At 40.2% G+C, this 19,516-nt stretch overlaps 1 protein-coding gene across 1 annotated transcript in view; it reads right to left on the reverse strand.

Moving 5' to 3' along the window:
* Positions 1-19,516, reverse strand: part of LOC139452865 (prolactin-releasing peptide receptor-like) — a 78,586-nt gene that overhangs the window by 24,454 nt on the left and 34,616 nt on the right. The gene's annotated exons all lie outside the window — the stretch shown is intronic.

Here is a 19,516-nt window from a genome sequence, read left to right on the forward strand (position 1 = left end):
AGTTATAACATTGGTGTCCTGTGCAGAAAGGGAATTTCAGTGTGATATATATTGGTTCGTTCAGTCTTTGCATGTCGCTCAATGGCTGAAGTGAACAGAAATACAATATTGATCCACGTGCCGCAAAACAAATATAGATATTGTTTGTTTGTTTGTTAGTTGTTTAACGCCGCACTCAGCAATATTCCAGCTATATGACGGCGGTCTGTAAATAATCGAGTCTGGACCAAACAATCCAGTGATTGACATCATTCGCATCGATCCGCGCAATTGGGATCGATGACATGTATATCAACCAAGTCATCGAGCTTGACCACCCGATCCCGTTAGTCGCCTTTGACGGCAAGCATGGGTTGCTGAAGATATATTCTACCCCGGAAACAAATATAGATAACCACTATTAAGAATAAAAATAATGGGACAGCTACTATTAAGAATATATCCAGGATAAATAAGGTTTTATCAGATACGGAATAAATTTGACAAATGCCATACTTCACGCCTCAGCATAAGCCACAATCAGCAGTGTTCCAACTATTACACGGTGGCCTGTGACGGATCAAGTCTGGACCAGACAAACCAGTGGTTGATAACACGAACAAAGAATGCACAATGCAAGACGAAGAGCCGAAGAGACGAAGTCACATATTATAGCAACCCGAAGCTTATTAGTTGGTTTGTTGTTGTTTAACGCTGCACTCAGCAATATTACAGCTATATGACGGCGGTCTGTAAATAATCGAGTCTGGACCAAACAATCCAGTGATTGACATCGTGAGCATCGATCCACGCTATTGGGATACGATGACATGCATCAACCGATCCCGTTAGTCGCCTCTTACGACAAGCAGAGTCGCCTTTTACGGCAAGCATGGGTTGAAGACCTATTCTATCCCGAATCTGCACGGCTCGAGTCTTATAAGGGGGGTATACGACAAGCATGGGATGACCGATTCTTCCCTTCTAACGCAAAATCCGCAATTGTGTGGTAGGGAGACAGAGTCGTATCTATCCCCTCATCTTGACAATAGAAACCCCTACCTAGAGTAAATGTAAAAGGAAATATTGGCTATACTTGGAAAGGACATATTGGAATATTCGATGGAAAACGACATCATTTGTGGTGATATCGTTCTGTTAGGGACAATCATACAAAGAACCGAAAGCGGAAGACGAACCGGCGCCCTTTTTCATTGTTGGTGAGCGTATAAGTAATAATTTTGAAACAGTACGTAAGCAACGTTACTGGTATTCATGTGATATGGAAGCTGACGGAAAACTGAAAACGTCTGTAATTATAAATTACTCGAATGTAAACATGTTATTGAATTACTACAGTATATAATAACTTTATTCCATTATTATTATTATTATTATTATTATTATTATTATTATTATTATAGTCGCTATGGACAACAATTTTTATTATTATTATTTTTATTTTTATTATTATAGTCGCTATTGACAACAATTTTACTTTTGTCCGACACGCGGGACAACGGAAGACATAAACAAGACGACGAAAAACACCACTTCTCTGATGAAAAAAAAATGAACGAAATTTGACAGAACTATGACACATCGCCATATATTGTGTGGGGCTACGTCCCTTTGTCGTGCCAGGATTTGCTGGTTTCGAATCGGAAGAATCTTTGCTGGAGGTGTTTACCAAGGCGATAAACATCACCACCTGTATTGCGCTGGGTTGTCCGCCACGCCTTAAAGTGACACAATGACACATTACTTTGCAGTACAAACAAACTGCCGATGTAGCAGTTGCACTCGGTACGATCTTGCTCAAGCTGCAACGGGAACAAAGGAGAATCCGGTTAACCAGTCGACTGGATAACATGTTACATATGCGGATTATCCATATTTCGATCTAAATTCAATAAATAATTCATGCCTACATTATGAAAAGCAGAACTATATGTTCCTAGCTAATAAGACTTCCACATACGAACAATGCAATTGATTTGATGCGAGCTACGACTGTGAAAGCTTGAGTTGTGAGTGATTCATCTTGAAAAAATGTCAACATAATGTTGTATAATGATTGCAATACGCAATATGAATAATATATATCGAGAGGATAAACGAATAGATAGCATACTGTAAGCGGAAGTCGGTTTTTGTATTTATCGATATCTGTTTTGTTGTCAGTAAAAGGTATGCAAATTCCAAACACTTGCCAGTAAAATATGGTATAGTAAAAGATGGCTTGACGTCCTTGTTTTTGAAATTAATGCGAATGAATATTATATCTGCGGTGTAATAAGTGAGGACGTAAATTTTAGCCATATCCTATAATACGATGGTTAACCCAACCATGATGGGAAGATCAATTCAATCTTCTCTCATCTGAGAACGGAAACTACCCTCAATGATGTTGATGTCAACGCTGATGACATCAGCGCTATAGCAAACGAGCCTTTAATGACGTGGTGTCAGCGGCGGACGAACTGATGTCGAGGAGAACGAGGAAGAGCAGAATGCTACCATCTCGTGGCCATGTTAACACGACCGTTTGCATCACTAAAGTGTTCATATCCTTTAAAAGTGTTGTTGGAAACCTGTTACGCATGACACGGTCAACACGGTACCTATCCTACCTGTAATCACATGGCATCAACAATTCCAATTATTTAGTGCCACTATCATTGTCGCCAGTAAAACGTAGTACAGTACGCCAGTACAGTCACGACGTTCCGCTAGCTGACGTTGACTATGACTTGGAACATTCACATAGCTCTGATACCACATTCTACTCGCTTTGAAATCGACGCATTGTTTCAAGCGTCCACCGTCATCTGCTCGTGTTGAGATTGGATACATTATGTTATGTCTTATGGAAAAAAATAACGTAAGACCAGATGTGAACACTGTGTAATTCAGCACAATAATACACGAGCATTATTAACACAAGCCCCGACCTACTCTATTTCGCGTTTAATCAGGAAACCGTAGGTCAGCAGTGACCATGGCCTTACGTATTTTAGATCTGTGGTCAATCAGATACCATAGCATCACTTATATTGTATTTATTGACAATTGATGGTGATCTGTGACCATTTTAACATGTCTCTTGGGAGAGACACACAATAATGTTGTGATAGGTTTGGTCAGTGTTCACCTGGACAACATTTTTTTAAATTTTTTAATTTTTATTATTATTATTATTATTATTATTATTATTATTGTCGCTATGGACAACAGTTTTACTTTTGTTTGGTCAGTGTTCATCTGCTCATGTATCACTTGTTCGCATATTGCTTCCAGTAGTAATGTCAAACTGTTCATCTTCGTGTGGTCTTAGACGTCTGGTTGTTTCTTAAGTATTATTTCTAATTTTGATCAGGACAGCTTTAAGTCTGACTTCCATTCATATTCACACGGATAGCACTTCAAACGTTGTATTAAATATATATCATCGTGATGTGGGACAAAGGGAATAGAGTACAAAACTGAGGATAGTGTGGTGACTGGCTGATTGTGTCTCATCGTACTCAGACGGTGTGGATCGTTGTTCATGCTGTCAACCACTGGTGCGTCTGGCCCGGAAAGCTACCAAGCCATGTCGCCGTTACACACAACATTCACTTACTCACTCACTCATTGATGCAGATGTGGAAATAAAATAACCGAAACAACATAAACGCCGACAAGGATTCTTAATGTATTGCTGTAAAAGTCGTCTGACATTTCTGATTTATATAAAATGCATTTGTTGAAAAATTCCTTGTACCCGAAAGCTGGAAAAACACAAAACCCCGGATAACACTTGCATCGACATCGACATAATATGAACCTCAATCTCCCTTGACCAAATGTAACAATAAATTGTTCTGAACCTGGATGGAGTGATTCCGCAGATGAAGAACGTCCATAGCCTATTGGAGCCACACTATGCCACTGATCTCTGATCCTGATAAACTCCAAGCTTACTGGCGCCAGATAGAACTTTGGAAAATGTTTTTGCTTTGCAATGCAGCAGAATCTTCAGAACCTGGACCAAATTACTGCAGTTCAGTTCACCAATGTTAGGGATTACATCCCTACTTTATCATACCTTGTGTTTTGTTCAGACAGGAATCCTGATAATTTAAATAACAACATGTAAGGTAAGGAATGTTTCCACTGCGACATTAAACTCGGTACCTCATTGTTCCCTCAAAGATCGACATCCGTTTCCGGAAATTTTCCGGATACCTTCCCATTACATGTCCGGAGGTTACAGTGAGCCGGAAACCTTTAAAATGTCTTTAAAAGCTGCACAATTATGTGGTGCAGTTTGTTCAATTAAGTACCAAAACAAACTGAGAATTACTTAACCGCTCGAGTTAGTGAGTGAATTGGGTTTAACGCTGCTTTTAACAGCATTCCAGTAACATTAATGTGGTAGGGAAACCCGAAGTGATGCAGGTCTCAGACGTTAGAAACTTTAGTAAAACCCACAAGCACGGGTATGGTGCTGAAAAAAGCGAGATACATAATCGGGGCGAATCGGGATTCAATCATAGGTTTCTGACGTGTCCAAGGGACGCAACTCTGCACAGCGAATTGCCTCGCCATAGGCGACTGGACCACCGATACCCAAACTGCACCGCTTGATTGTTGGACAAGATATACGGTAGATTACAGGGAGGTTCTGGGAGAATTTACAGCCATGAAGGATTTTAAGAAAATAATTTTCAACATGAAACTATATGAGAGAGCTGCAGGAAGTGTGGTACAAGTTTCGCCCCTTTGGAACTATTGTTTTTTTCCTAGAAGTTTTTCAAAATTTCTTCTTATATTTTCCTTGACTGAACATGAGCAAAGTCTTCAACCCTCCTCCATTGAATCAAAAATCTGAGAGTACGACACCACCACACGTTGTTTCTTTGCCCTTAAGTAAATGGCTGTGTCCTAACCACCCACCTTTACCTTGACCAGCCCACTTCTTTTTCGACAAATAAATGCCCTCATGATCTGACCCCAAACGAGGCATTAATACCACGGTCACCAAGGCACATTTGCTGTCCCTAGCCACCCATGACCCGCTTGTATCTAGATTCAACCAAACCACGGTTCTTGGTGGATCTTAATCCGGTGTCCGTGGGTTTGACCATAGCGGTAAACGTCTACGACCTCTATCAGTTAATACTTTCCTCCCACATGAAGCTCACACGGCGTGATAAACCCTGTGAATGTCCCCTCTGGAGATGATGTCTACGCCGGCGTTGTTTCTTGTCAAGTAAAACTAATATATAGAGGACTATCAATCGGGTTAAAGTTAAAACATAAAGATTCGGTTTCTTCACATCCAGACTGATCGGACGTCCTAAAGTCTCGCCACACAACGCTGACAGAGTACCCTAGCTTTGTGGACGCATGTTGTTCTCAACCAACAGACAATGTAAACGAATAATAGCCAAATACTTGAATACATCTGTTTAAGATAGCCCAAACACTTGGATACATCTGTTTAAGATAGCCAAACATTTCAATACATCTGTTTAAGAGAGCCAAATACCTGAATACATCTGTTTAAGATAGCCCAAACAATTGGATACATCTGTTTCAAGTAGCCAAACATTTCAATACATCTGTTTAAGATAGCCAAACACTTCAATTCATGATCATCTGTTTAAGATAGCCAAACACTTCAATACAACTGTTTAAGAAAGCCATACACTTGAATACATCTGTTTAAGATAGCCAAACTCTTCAATACATCTGTTTAAGATAGCCAAACACTTCAATACGTCTGTTTTAGATAGCCAAACACTTCAATACGTCTGTTTAAGATAGCCAAACACGTCAATGCATCTGTTTAAGAAAGCCAAACACTTAAATACAACTGTTTCAGATAGCCAAACACTTGAATACAACTGTTTAAGATAGCCAAACACTTAAATACAACTGTTTAAGATAGCCAAACATTTCAATATATCGGTTTAAGATAGCCAAACACTTGAATACATCTTTTTAAGATAGCCAAACACTTCAATACATCTGTTTAAGATAGCCAAACACTTGAATACATCTGTTTTTAGATAGCCAAACACTTCAGTACGTCTGTTTTAGATAGCCAAACACTTCAATACATCTGTTTAAGATAGCCAAACACGTCAATGCATCTGTTTAAGAAAGCCAAACACTTAAATACAACTGTTTCAGATAGCCAAACACTTGAATACAACTGTTTAAGATAGCCAAACACTTAAATACAACTGTTTAAGATAGCCAAACATTTCAATATATCGGTTTAAGATAGCCAAACACTTGAATACATCTGTTTAAGATAGCCAAACACTTCAATACATCTGTTTAAGATAGCCAAACACTTGAATACATCTGTTTAAGATAGCCAAACACTTCAATACGTCTGTTTTAGATAGCCAAACACGTCAATGCATCTGTTTAAGAAAGCCAAACACTTGAATACAACTGTTTCAGATAGCCAAACACTTAAATACAACTGTTTACGATAGCCAAACATTTCAATATATCGGTTTAAGATAGCCAAACACTTGAATACATCTGTTTAAGATAGCCAAACACTTCAATACATCTGTTTAAGATAGCCAAACGCTTGAATACATCTGTTTAAGATAGCCAAACACTTGAATACATCGGTTTAAGATAGCCAAACACTTCAATACATCTGTTTAAGATAGCCAAACACTTAAATACATCTGTTTTAGATTACCAAACACTTGAATACATCGGTTTAAGATGGCCTAACACTTCAATACATCTGTTTAAGATAGCCAAACACTTCAATACATCTGTTTAAGATGGCCAAACACTTAAATACATCTGTTGAAGATGTCCAAACACTTCAATACATCTGTTTAAGATGGCCAAACACTTCAATACATCTGTGTAAGATGTCCAAACACTTCAATACATCTGTTTACATGTATGAAAGGTAAGAATTGATGGGATCAGACGAAGGTATATTTTCCAAATACATGAACTCTAAACGTTAACGCAAACTAAGTCTCCGAAAGAAACTGAATTTCGTCACAGGCGTCGTGTTGTATTTATTTAAGACATGGGACATGCTTCAAATACAAGAAATACAATTACCAACTTAGTATCAACGGAGATGACATATTATAGTTTTGGGATAGTTAATATATTTGAGTATGTGTCTTTGACGGAATATTGTATTGATCCGGACGATTTCATGTGGTATGATACCACCCTGATTAACGAGGATGCGTTTAATAACCAAATTGTACCGATATACTAGCATAAACGCACGAGAAAAAATCACAAGGTTAGTTTGAAGGTATTCTGCTCCTACATTGTACCTCGATAACAACCACTCGGACGACCTGCCCAAATTTACCAATGCAATTGGTAGATCTGAAATAAGGATTCATTTATTTTATTATCCCCCTGTCTCACCCAAACCATGAATCTTTCAGTCTGGCTCAACCTGGTGTGAAACCGATTTAAAATACAGCCCACTTTTGTCCGAGTTGGAATCAGCCAGACATATCGATTACTCTGCTGGTTCTATCTGACACAATGCACGCAGTTCATCATCCTGTATCCCTTAAAACAGTCCATTTAGACTCCCTCTCACAGCTGAAAAAAGCTTTTAAAATGCCCCGTGTCTCCAACATTGACTACGCATACCACATAGCCTAAGAACACTTCCTTCCCTTTTCCTATCAATGAAGTTCTTATGTCGTGAAGTGATGCCCGGCATGCATGGAGTTCTAGATTTCGGACAGGTAGCACTTTCGTAAAACAGTGAAGTAAGGCAATTCAATATGTACGTGGCGTATGTGGCAATAAAACCAATTGCATTACCCAAATACTAAGCTACCCTCCTTGTCAGGATGACAGTTGGATGTATTCAGTGTTCACGTACAGAGCTTTTCTCCCTCTCATATCGATCCTCGCAAGTCGAAAGCGGTTTGAAAGGGCGTGCCTGTATTTCAGTCTTATACGATTTACCACATGAACCACATTTGTTTACTTTATGAGAAGAGAGAGAGAGAGAGAGAGAGAGAGAGAGAGAGAGAGAGAGAGAGAGAGAGAGAGAGAGAGAGTGTGTATCAATATTTTGGTTTCCCGTTCGTACTAATGATAACAAGCCAGGGATTAAATCAGCGTTATCACCATCAACACCTAAAGGGTCATGTAACTTCAGTGTTTTCTGAGAATACTTGTCCCCATTGTACGAAGTTGAAAAGCACGGAACAAGGGCCATAACTCTGTAAAACAATAACTGACGGGAACAGTTTTCGAACTCAGTCTTGACAAGTATGAACATGTAAATTTTCATTCATGTAACTTCAGTAGTTTCTGAGAAAAGGTGACCCCATGTCACGCAGTAGGCGCTCTGTTCTGAAGCAGGGAGAAAGGGCCATAACTCTGTACACATTGAATTTACGACGCCAATGTTTGAACTCTTTTGAGAGCATGGCCAGTAACACCCATGTGTAAAGTTTCATTTCTCTGACTCAAACAGTTTTGGAGAAAATGTTCTCTGTTCCTATATCCCCCTCTCCACTTCGTTGCGGCGGATGAATATATGTGGAGACCCATTCCGACTTTTCGGCGTTTTTCACGTCTTTCTTCCCGTACCGAGCGGTAATTGTTAAACTACAGTAGTGTGGTCAAACTGACTACTGACAAAACGCCGCCTATTGATAAGAGGCCAGAACAAAACAACTAGTCAACAGGAACAGACGACGGAAGGCCAGGTGATAAGATCCGCTGGTTGACGAGAACGATACTGTCACTAATGAGCATGGCCGCTAATCAAATGAGGCAAAGTCACTACGTCATTGACCCGGGCGCTGAGCTATATATGGGGTAATAAGCCGATAGGGTCATAAGACTTGGGTGATATATTAACTATTGAGCTTGGGAGGGGGGATGTTATGAATTAATTCACATATTTACCCAAGTTGGCGAACGTTGACGTCACTGGTATAATATGAGACCAATGTCGTTCGGCGAATATATTTATTTTATTTAGGTTTTAATTACTTGAATACCTTGCATACTCGTTCAGAGTGGTTCAAATGGATTGCGTTTATCATCCCGCGACTTTTGTGTTCCCCACAGGCCTTGTCATGCACATGCACTAAAGGCATGTTTCACCTAGAGGTCAAGGACGCCGCTAACTCCGTCGTGCCAGAAGCGTCGGCGGATTCCAATTATAGATTCGCGCTGATAATGATCTATGGTTTGTCTGAACTGTGCTCGTGTTGATTGGTTGCATCAAAGTGGAAAACGTTCTTCACACAAAAGATTGACACACCGTGATAGAACTGAAATACCGTGACGTCAAACCAAAACTACTCACTCACTATCACACGTACAGCTATCCCTGTGTTGCACACGGAGGTTTAAGTCAATAGGTTTAAGCGTGAACTTGACGTAAATCCATACTATTTAGAGGCAATGTTACTTACTAACTGATGGCTTGTCGCACACATTTACGTAGTATCTCCGTCATTACGTAAAGAATATTGTGACCAGGGTGTTTGCATCAGCGGGTTATGTATAGATCGCGTGCTTCATAAAGGGCGTCCATCATTTCAGCAAGTCTGGCGATGGAGACAGTATTAGATATAAAGTTTAATTTGTTGAACAATCGGGCGTAAGCAGTTGACCGTAATATATTCAGAGGCGTTCCTTCCTTTGGTAAACCATACATGCTATATTCACATATGCTGTTGACAAAATACAGGCGTTCGATTATCCTGCCAAAAGGGATGAATCAAATGATGTTTATTACCCATTCAGAAGCCATGCAAAACTTGCATATGAAAGTAACAACATCCAGTTACAATATCAACTATTATGTTATAGTTTACGAGTGAGTGAGTCATCTTAAAGCCGCTTTGAACGCTATTTCACTTGCATCGTGGTGGGTCTGACTATAATGGGAGGAAAGCTGCACTGACAAAGGATCATAATAAGCAGGAATCCTGGATAAGAATTCAACGATCAAAGGATCCTGGCACGACTAAGGGCCGCAACTCTTGCACACTGAATTCTGGCAGCTTAGAGGACTGGACTGTCAGTACCCTCTTATCTTACAACGTATATGCACATCGGAATATATTTGTTAAGTATGTAATGCATAAATATGTATTTATATATTATATCTACCAATCAGTTCGTTTGTTAACGTTAGTTTTTGATTTTACATGTTCTGTTTCCCTATCCTGACCGGTGGGCAGCGTTAAGGCCAGACTTTGTCATTTCGGACACACAATTCCCCGAACCAGGTGACCGATACCTGTTTGTTATCGATAACAGACCCTTGCTGTCTCGTGTATCCTTAACACACACTTCATGTCTAAGCTGTACGCAATTTACTATAGGAAAACTAATAGCAGTTGACTGGATCCCCCGACATGCTGATAGGCTGATTTGAGTAGACCCCTCATGCAAGCCTCATTTGAGAGGCAGAACAGACAGATGTTTGATCAGAACAGACAAATGGAAAGATAACCCCAAAAAGTCGTGTCCCACCGCCTACGTTCTTACTATAAATCCTCAATAGGATCAATGGGCTACTTAAGGCGGTGTTGAGCCACGTAAACGATAGACCCATTGAGAAATTCCAATGCTTAACGTGAAAACGTCGATTCACTGTAGCCTGCGTCTGGGGGAGGGGGGCAACTGTTCGATATGTTCCATCGTAGCACTGCAAATGGTAAAGAGCGTATGTTTGTGAAGCAATCAGAAACATGGTGTGACCATACACAAAAAGGAAATCGGTGTCTATGTGAGTGCAATATGCTGTTCTAATTGATTCTAAGGATGGAAAAAGAATTCCAAAAAAATATAGACCATTGAAATGGTTTTTTTCACTCTATTTTTACCGCCTACGACTGGATGTAGAAGAGCGAGGGATAAGTGCTCTTTCTGATCGGCTTTCTATATGCAGATGGGTCTGCGCAATAGGGAATGGTATGGTATATACGTGCGTTATAGCATTTGAAAGCCGCTGCCATTACAGATCGAATACTCAGCAAACCATTTCTAAAATAACTCCATCCAGTAACTCCATTCAGTAATTAATTGAAGAGCCGGTGAAATGTTGAGGCGTGCGATATATACGAGTGATGGGGGTTTAATGAAGGTTAATGGACGGATGGCGTTTGATGTTAGTAAGTTGATATTTGGTGTTCAACGTACAAAGTAAAGCCACATTATTTGCGGCACTTCATAAGCTGTGTACTGATATATAACACAATACGCTGGCACGTAGTATATACGTGATTACAGAATTGGGATTACGCCGCTTTTAACAGTATTCCAGTTATATCAGGGCGTGTCAGCTTGGTGTGGGAGGAAAGCCTGAAGTGATGCAGGTCTCAGACGTTTACCACTTTGGTGAAACCAACGAGCATGGTTCTGGTGCTGACAAACCTAGAAACATATTCTGGTCGATTTCGGGATCCGAATCCACATTTCCGAATCCACGTTTCTGACGTCCCCAAGGGACGCAACTCTGTATATTGCGACGCCTCAGAAGACTGGGCTACCCGTGATTACAAAAGGAATTTTGATCAATCAAACGCTCGTGGTTCTAATGTTTAACAACAGAACTATTATGGTGGCCTGGTTGGTACCCGACAAAGCCATTTTAGCGTTAGGTCCAGATGTTGATGGTTTCAAGATAAAATTTCTAATATTTAGGGGCCGCCCATTTGGTATATGCAAAAGTAGGTATTTATATAATTGTAACTTTGAGCCTAAATATTGTTGGTAAAAGTCTTCCATTTAAATCGCGGCGTGCCATCTTAATGTGAGAGGATAACACAACGATTTAGACGTTCACAGCTTTGGTAAAAACCAACGAGCACGGGTATGGTGGTGACAATCTGAGAATCAGTCTAGTCTGGGATTTGAACCCATGGCCTAATGACGTAACTACTCTGCGTATTGCGTCAACTTAAGGATTAGGGGATTAGGACAATCAAGCACCCTGTCCTGTAAACAAGATTTTAGTTGACGGAAAAGAAATTCCAAAATATGCCATTCATGGCCGCAAATGAAAGTAAGATCCTTTCAGCAATAATAAACTGAACAACAAAGGTTCCTGTGACATTGAATAAGATTTAATGCAAAGTTATGTTTTTTACCAAATCTGAAACAATTTCAGTTTGTAACAGATAAAAGACTACTGTAAGTGTTCAAATGGTTTAATTTGCCATACTGACTTCAGAAAATGCGTGATTTCATATAAAAAAACCCATGAACATGCCAAAATGTCAATTTACAAATCAATAGTATGTGTGTCCACCCCTGGTTGCGAGCAAACACATCTTCGTCTCATGGAATGGACCAGGCGTCGCACAAAGTCCTGTGGGATATCTGTCCATATCTGCTGGAGCAGGTTTCGAAGTTCCTTGAGTGTCTGTGGAACACGTGGTTGACGTCGATGGCGCCGATCCATCTCATCCCACATGTGCTCGATTGGTGAGAGATCAGGGGAGCGAGCCGGCCAGGGGATGACATTCACGTTGTTTTGTTGAAGAGAATCCCTAACAAGTCGCGCAATAAGAGGCCGGGCGTTGTCATGTTAAAAGGTAATGCCCGGGCCATGACGACGCAAAAATGGTAGAACAACAGGGCCGATGATCTCGTCGCGGTAGCGCTGTCCATTGAGATTTCCCTCTACCAGTATCAAACGGGTCCTCTGTCTTGCTGTAATCCCACCCCATACCATAACGCTGCTGCCCCCGAACCGATCTTCTTCCATGACACAATGATTGACGTAACATTTACCTCGACGTCGGTACACTCGACGTCGGTACACTCAAACACTGTCTGCACCATTGTAGACGTGCTTGACAGTGGTTTCCTGTCAAATTGGGACGTCTGGCGGGTCTTCTGGCGACAATCCCTGCACATCTGAGGCGACGACGTACGATTTGTGAAGATATTCGTCGAAGGCCAGGGATGCTTCTTGGAGTCACTGTTGCTGGCTGGAATCGATTTCGTAGGTGTATTGTTCGAATCCAGTTGTCCAGTCGATTATTGGTTACGCGTGGCCTGCCACTTCGAGAATGGTCTCTGACTGCATTCGTCTGTTGCAAACGTTGCCATAAACACCAAATGGTGTTCCACGTTGACTCGATCTTGCTTCGAGCATACCAATGGCTCGCAGAGGGTCATTTTCGGACAGGCATGGCATTTCGTAATGCTGAATAATTGCGTAATTTTGTTGTTTTGCTGAGAGGCTGTTGTCAGCACGATGCTAAACAATGCATATGGAATCCCGTTAACGCACATGTTTTTATACCTGTTTTTTTCTTGGGTAGTGAAATGCATGGGGCTTGCATAAAAGTCAACTTTTGCATGGAATGCATGCTTTTCTGTATCAGTTGCGTTTTTGTGACTTGATTCCATACATGTACTACAATATTGAAAACCAAACTTTACTTGTTTGAAAAATACACTAAAATATTGGTGTCACAGGAACTTTTGTTGTTGAGTATATATTGTCCATTTCATTAAGTATAGCATTATGGTTATGGGTTGAAGCGTGTGCGTGTGCGTAGGCGTGGGTGTGCGCGTGTGCATACAGTACAACAGATGCATAGTGTTGTCCTACCATTTTATTCCATGTTTTGCTCCATTTGTAAGGTCAAAAGTCAGTATGACGACATATCTAAACCTCGATATAATACCAGATTCGATATAATACCAGATTCGATATAATACCAGTTTCGATATCATCGTAATTGGGATCAAACAGGACACGAAAACAAGATACAAATTTGTCACAAATTCTACGTCTAAAAATTAGCTAAATAAATCACAATTACAAGTCGAACATATGCAAGACATTCCTTACAATAAACTCTTTAGCTCTAAATAAAGCTACTGGAGAAGCGACGTGCCAGGTCTCGTAACTCTCCATTAACACATGCAAGCAGTTTCCGAGACAAAAACACGTTATTACAAGGTGATAATAAGTGTCGTGCGATAACGAAAATACGTGTTTTGCTTGTAACTGAAAAAAAATCGATGAAGCCAGGAGCTAACGAACAGTGAGCGCACCATCAATGGTTGGTGTTCCTACGTCAGAGACCAATAAAGAATCGCATAAACTCGTCCGAAAGGCCAGATTTCAACAAATGCATTTAGTCGTACATCAAGTGTACTTTAATCCATTTAACAGATCCTTGTGGTGTTTCGGAGTACCTTCACTACATTTCAAAATTCTCGTGACATTTGTCGAAAGAATTCCGTGCTACTCACGGGGAACGTCGCTGAGTCGATTGATCTGAGTCTGAATCTCAACTCATATCTCTTCTGGGATGGATGAAGGTGTAAACACAGTATGTCCCGACTCTAGCATGGTGACATTTACCGTACTGAATCATCCCTAACGCATAGGCGTTTGTGCATTAATATTGCAAGTTCACGCTATTCCTCTACACCCACGTGGACGGTTGGGATCAGAAGCACGCACTGCATGCGATGCTCTTAACATTTCTTTGAACGATGTGTTAGTTAGATTGAAGTAAAGAAGAGTCCAAAGTGGCAAGTGTCGTTTACCACTGAAACCGATGAGTACGGGTATGGTGCCGACAGATCCCGAATAATTATCGGGGATCGAACCCAGTTTGTACCCACAGTAAATATGGACGGTATGTAGAAGATGTTTTGTATATACGGTACGTTGATCGTAAAATATGGACGGTACGTAGATGCAGATGACGTTTCACACGGTATGATGATCGTTGAATATGGACGGTACGTGAAAGACGTTTCACATGGTTAGTTGATCGTTAAATATGGACGGTACGTAGATGTAGATGACGTTTCACACGGTATGCTGATCGTTGAATATGGACGGTACGTGAAAGACGTTTCACATGGTTAGTTGATCGTTAAATATGGACGGTACGTAGATGTAGATGATGTTTCACATGGTATGATGATTGTTAAATATGGACGGTACGTAGATGTAGATGACGTTTCACATGGTATGATGATCGTTATATATGGACGGTACGTAGATGACGTTTCACATGGTACGATGATCGTTAAATATGGACGATACGTAGATATAGATGACCTTTCACACGGTGTGATGATCGTTAAATATGGACTGTACGTAGATGACGTTTCACACGGTACGTTGCTCGTTAAATATGGAGGGTACGTAGATGTAGATGACGTCTGTATACACGATACGTTGCCCCTTAAAATATGGAGAGTACATAGATGATGTTTTACACGGTACGTTAATCGTTAAAAATAGACGGTACGTAGATGATATTTAGAAGGTACGTTGCCCGTTAAATATAGAGGGTATTTAGATGGTGTTTTGTATACACGGTACGTTGCCCGTCAAATATAGACGGTACGTAGATGATATTTAGATGGTACGTTGCCCGTTAAATATAGGGGGTATTTGGATGATGTTTTGTATACACGGTACGTTGCCCGTTAAATATAGACGGTACGTAGATAATATTAAGAAGGTACGTTGCCCGTTAAATATAGAGGGTATTTAGATGATGTTTTGTATACACGGTACGTTGATCGTTAAATATGGACGGTACGTAGATGACGTCTACATAGTACGTTCAACGTTAAGTATTAACGGTACGTAGATGATGTTTTTCACGAGACGTTCCCGATACGTTCCCGATACGTTGATGAGGTTTCACACGGTACGTTGTCCGTAAAATAATAGACGGTATGTAGATCATGTGCACTACGAATTGTGCGTTCGTCATCTGTTTTATACAGCCCGTGGTAACGAAATATGAATGATGCGAGAACCATAATTATAGAATAACCCACGAGGTACGAGTGATTACGGAAAATATGTCACGAGTGGAATTAATGTTTTAAGTTCCGAGCTTTAGCGATTTACACAGCGTACACTATCTAGCATTGATGAGGAAGACAGATTTCCAAAGAGGTTCATCAGGTTTTTAAATCAAAGCTTGTTTTGACAATTTAAGATCTCGTAACTGAAAGACAGCCCCCGTCGTGCATCGGCAGATACATGCATTTCACATTGAGAAGAGGAAACACGGAAAACCTGTCAATTTTTGTGTGTGTCATTTGACAAAAATGACAAAATCTATAACAACAACATAGACGGAATGTACAGAAGTCTTGTTTGTTAGAGAAAAGTTACGAAAAGAAGGTAAACTTTGAAAAGTACGATTGCTGTCACAGTGTCGGAATGAATGACCCGACTTGACCCAGATATGAGACAGCCGAAACCAGGAATGACAAGAGAACCGGCGTTACAGTTTAATCCGGACAACAAGTTTAATGAACATCGTGTGTGCTTTGAGACAAGTGTCACTGATGGGAAACATGTGCATGTGGGATTTCAGGAGGATTTGTCAAACGCGGAGTGGACAGTCAGATGACGGGAGTTTGTTGATATTTTGAAGTGATTCATAATGGTCGAACACCTGTTGATAGACAAACACGGTATCTGGAGACTTGGTGCTAAACTGTCCGCATTCACGGAGTTTATTTAGTTCCATATCGGACACGGGATCAGCTCGCTGGGGTAAGTTTTCTTTTCCTTGTATTTTTAATTATTTTTGTTTTGATTTCAAAACCTCTCCGAGTTCAGCAAAGTGCATCGATTTCGCAACCAGATGCTGGTAATCATGTCGCTAAGGTAACACTCTATGCTATCCTTGATGTCCTTCAAAGTAGACAGTTCGAATTCTGAACTGTCTGATGTGCATGCCGAAATGATAAATTTGCAAATGATAATGTTTAGTTGCACCTTTCCTATGTCATTCACCCCCATAGTCATATGGTTCCCGGACATCAGTCAGCCTGCATACCGCACATCGCCGTACTTTGCAGACGTCGCGGTTACGAAAAACGTATACATTGTATAAAAAAGTGTCACGTTATTTCTTCACACAACGTTACGAAATCGTACGAAATAGTAGCTTCTTTATGTTGTCTTTCGGAAAGTCTAATTGTTGTTGCTGAATGAATTTGTTTTTATTCTCATGCCATCGTTGAAAGTGTGAGTAGTCATATTTTTCGTGTTTTTCTTACCTGTATACATATGTGAACTAAATTCATGGCAACTTGTCAAGTTGAGTCTTTTTCATGTGTGTTTTCATTTTCATTTGCAGTTATCGATGTCATCATCGTTCACAAAGGCAAACCTGTCTATACAAAGTCCGGTTTTTGGATTCGGGTGGTCGAAGAATTCATGAAACAGCAAACCCTCTAACACAAACGCAAACCAGGACTTGGTGGTGATGATCTTGGCGCGTTAGAAACAGTTTATGGCAACATCACAATTTGGATCTTGGAACTTCAATCTGGCCATATGCAGTTTTGACAACAGAGACATTAAATGTGTTCATAGGTTGAATTATACGAATAACTTTTCATGTCAGTCAGATCTCCGTCCGCTTTAACGAGGTCATTTACTTTGACAGGTCTCAAATGGCCAGCCATATTTGTTTACAAACGGGGACGTAGTTTTGGTTTATACTGTAAAATGAAAATCATGTGAAATAAATGAAAAAAATGATAATGTGAAATCATGTTGTTAATATGAAACTATGTGTCTTGTCTTTAAAATCTCGAATCGGTGAGATTGTAGCACGTAAAACATCTGAAGGGAAAGACGTGGATTTGTGAATGAATGGGATGAGAAAAAAATAGTTCCGTTGTCCAATGAAAATTGATCTTTGTTCCACTGACCAATCAGCTTCGAGAATCACTAATTGCACACTGTGCAAATATCAAAAAGTTATTACACTGCATATTTGAGCCCATATGGGTAATAAATGTGAATATTATACATATACGATCTGACAGATGTCCTAAAATATCATCTTATATTTTACGCTATCGGTCTTTATAAGACATGTGATTCCACCCAATGTCTGAATGCAGTTTAATGTCATACCGATGCATAGATTCCCAGCATATAATACATGTACTTGGTTTAGGACACGTTGACTTTATTGAAGACTTTTGTAGGTTCCCAAATTACATATGTTTCTGTACTTGTCCCCCTGCTCTGCAAAGAGTGACTCATAATACATCGGTCTCGAAACAGTATATGTCCCTCTTGAATTTATGCCACAAGTCACTCCCTCAAGGCTTTGACCTAACACCAAGTATTCACTCGAGACAATTATCTGTTTTTTCTTGACACTTGTTACTGATTCTTAAAGTGGTTCACACGCGATTCATCTCCTATGTGTCATACGTTTTATGGAGTTTTACTTGTTTTACGCCACGCTAGACTTTATATTCTACTTCGGTATGTTATGTGCTGTCTTTCTTTTGACACGTTCTACGAGGTGGTGTGAGGTGAAATGGGGTTTAACGTCGCTTTCCGGATGATTACTGTTATGTAGCGATATGTATGCAGGTGTTTGTACTTGTCCGTGCTAATGCCAGGTTTATCGTGCTGGCCCACTGAGCTACCATACCGCAGTTTTTACAAGGATACCCAAATCAGACACAGTATACTGACTCCGAGCCGACCAGTCCTTGTTTAAGCCCCTTAATGCTGAGCGCCAGGCAGTGTAACAACAAGTACCATCATTTAACGTCGTTTGGTATGACGTGACAAGGGATCGAATCCCCGACCTTCCGACCGGGCAGACGTTCTACCATTAAACCACGCAGGCGGTCCTTTCTACGATATGTGTTCAATCACTGTGTTGCAGAGTTACATATTTTAAAAATCTAAGCACTTGTAAACGGCATACGTGATACAAAATTAACGTATCTTTTCAGTTTCAACAAAATCAGTAAATTTACACAGCCGCAAAGGAAGATAACACACACACTGCGTCTTAGACTTCCTTTAGTGCGATAATTAAAAGACACTAGAACGTCTCATAATTTTAAGTATATGAATAGCGAAACATTGGCATATTTAGTCGTTTCTTTTTATGTATGAGGGCAAGCATACCAAATATATATATACATTATGTTTAAAAATGCATTGATTTTTTTCTCATTTTAACATTTTTGTTTTCTTAACAACGTGCCAAGCTGATTCATGTAACATCTGCCCCTGCAAAAAAGTCAAGCACATGAAATAGATATATAAAAAATTGTAACTATATTAATTTTCTGACAAAGGCATTTACTTTTGTTCACAACTTGCCGTAAACGGCGACTATGCTTGTCGTAAGAGGCGACTAACGGTATGGGTGGTCAGGCTCGTTGACTTGGTTGATGCATGTCATCGATCCCAATTGCGTGGATCGATGCTCATGATATCGATCACTGGATTGTCTGGTCCAGCCTCGATTATTTTACAGACCGACGTCATATAGCTGGAATATTGTGAGAGCGGCGTTAAACAACAAACCAAACCCATGTGTATATATAACCAAACCAAACGTTTGTGAGCAAACGGTTTTATTGGACAGGCGAGATGTAGTTGATATGAAGGTAGCGACAAACGGTTTAAATGGCCGTGTCGGTATTGTTGGATACAGCACGCGAGGTTGCTGCAATATCTGTCAAATATTCATGAACTCCACACCAACGTCAC

Source organism: Haliotis cracherodii, unplaced genomic scaffold, assembly GCF_022045235.1.
Source record: "Haliotis cracherodii isolate W230 unplaced genomic scaffold, xgHalCrac1.p SCAF_9, whole genome shotgun sequence".
In the NCBI taxonomy this organism is placed as follows: domain Eukaryota; kingdom Metazoa; phylum Mollusca; class Gastropoda; order Lepetellida; family Haliotidae; genus Haliotis; species Haliotis cracherodii.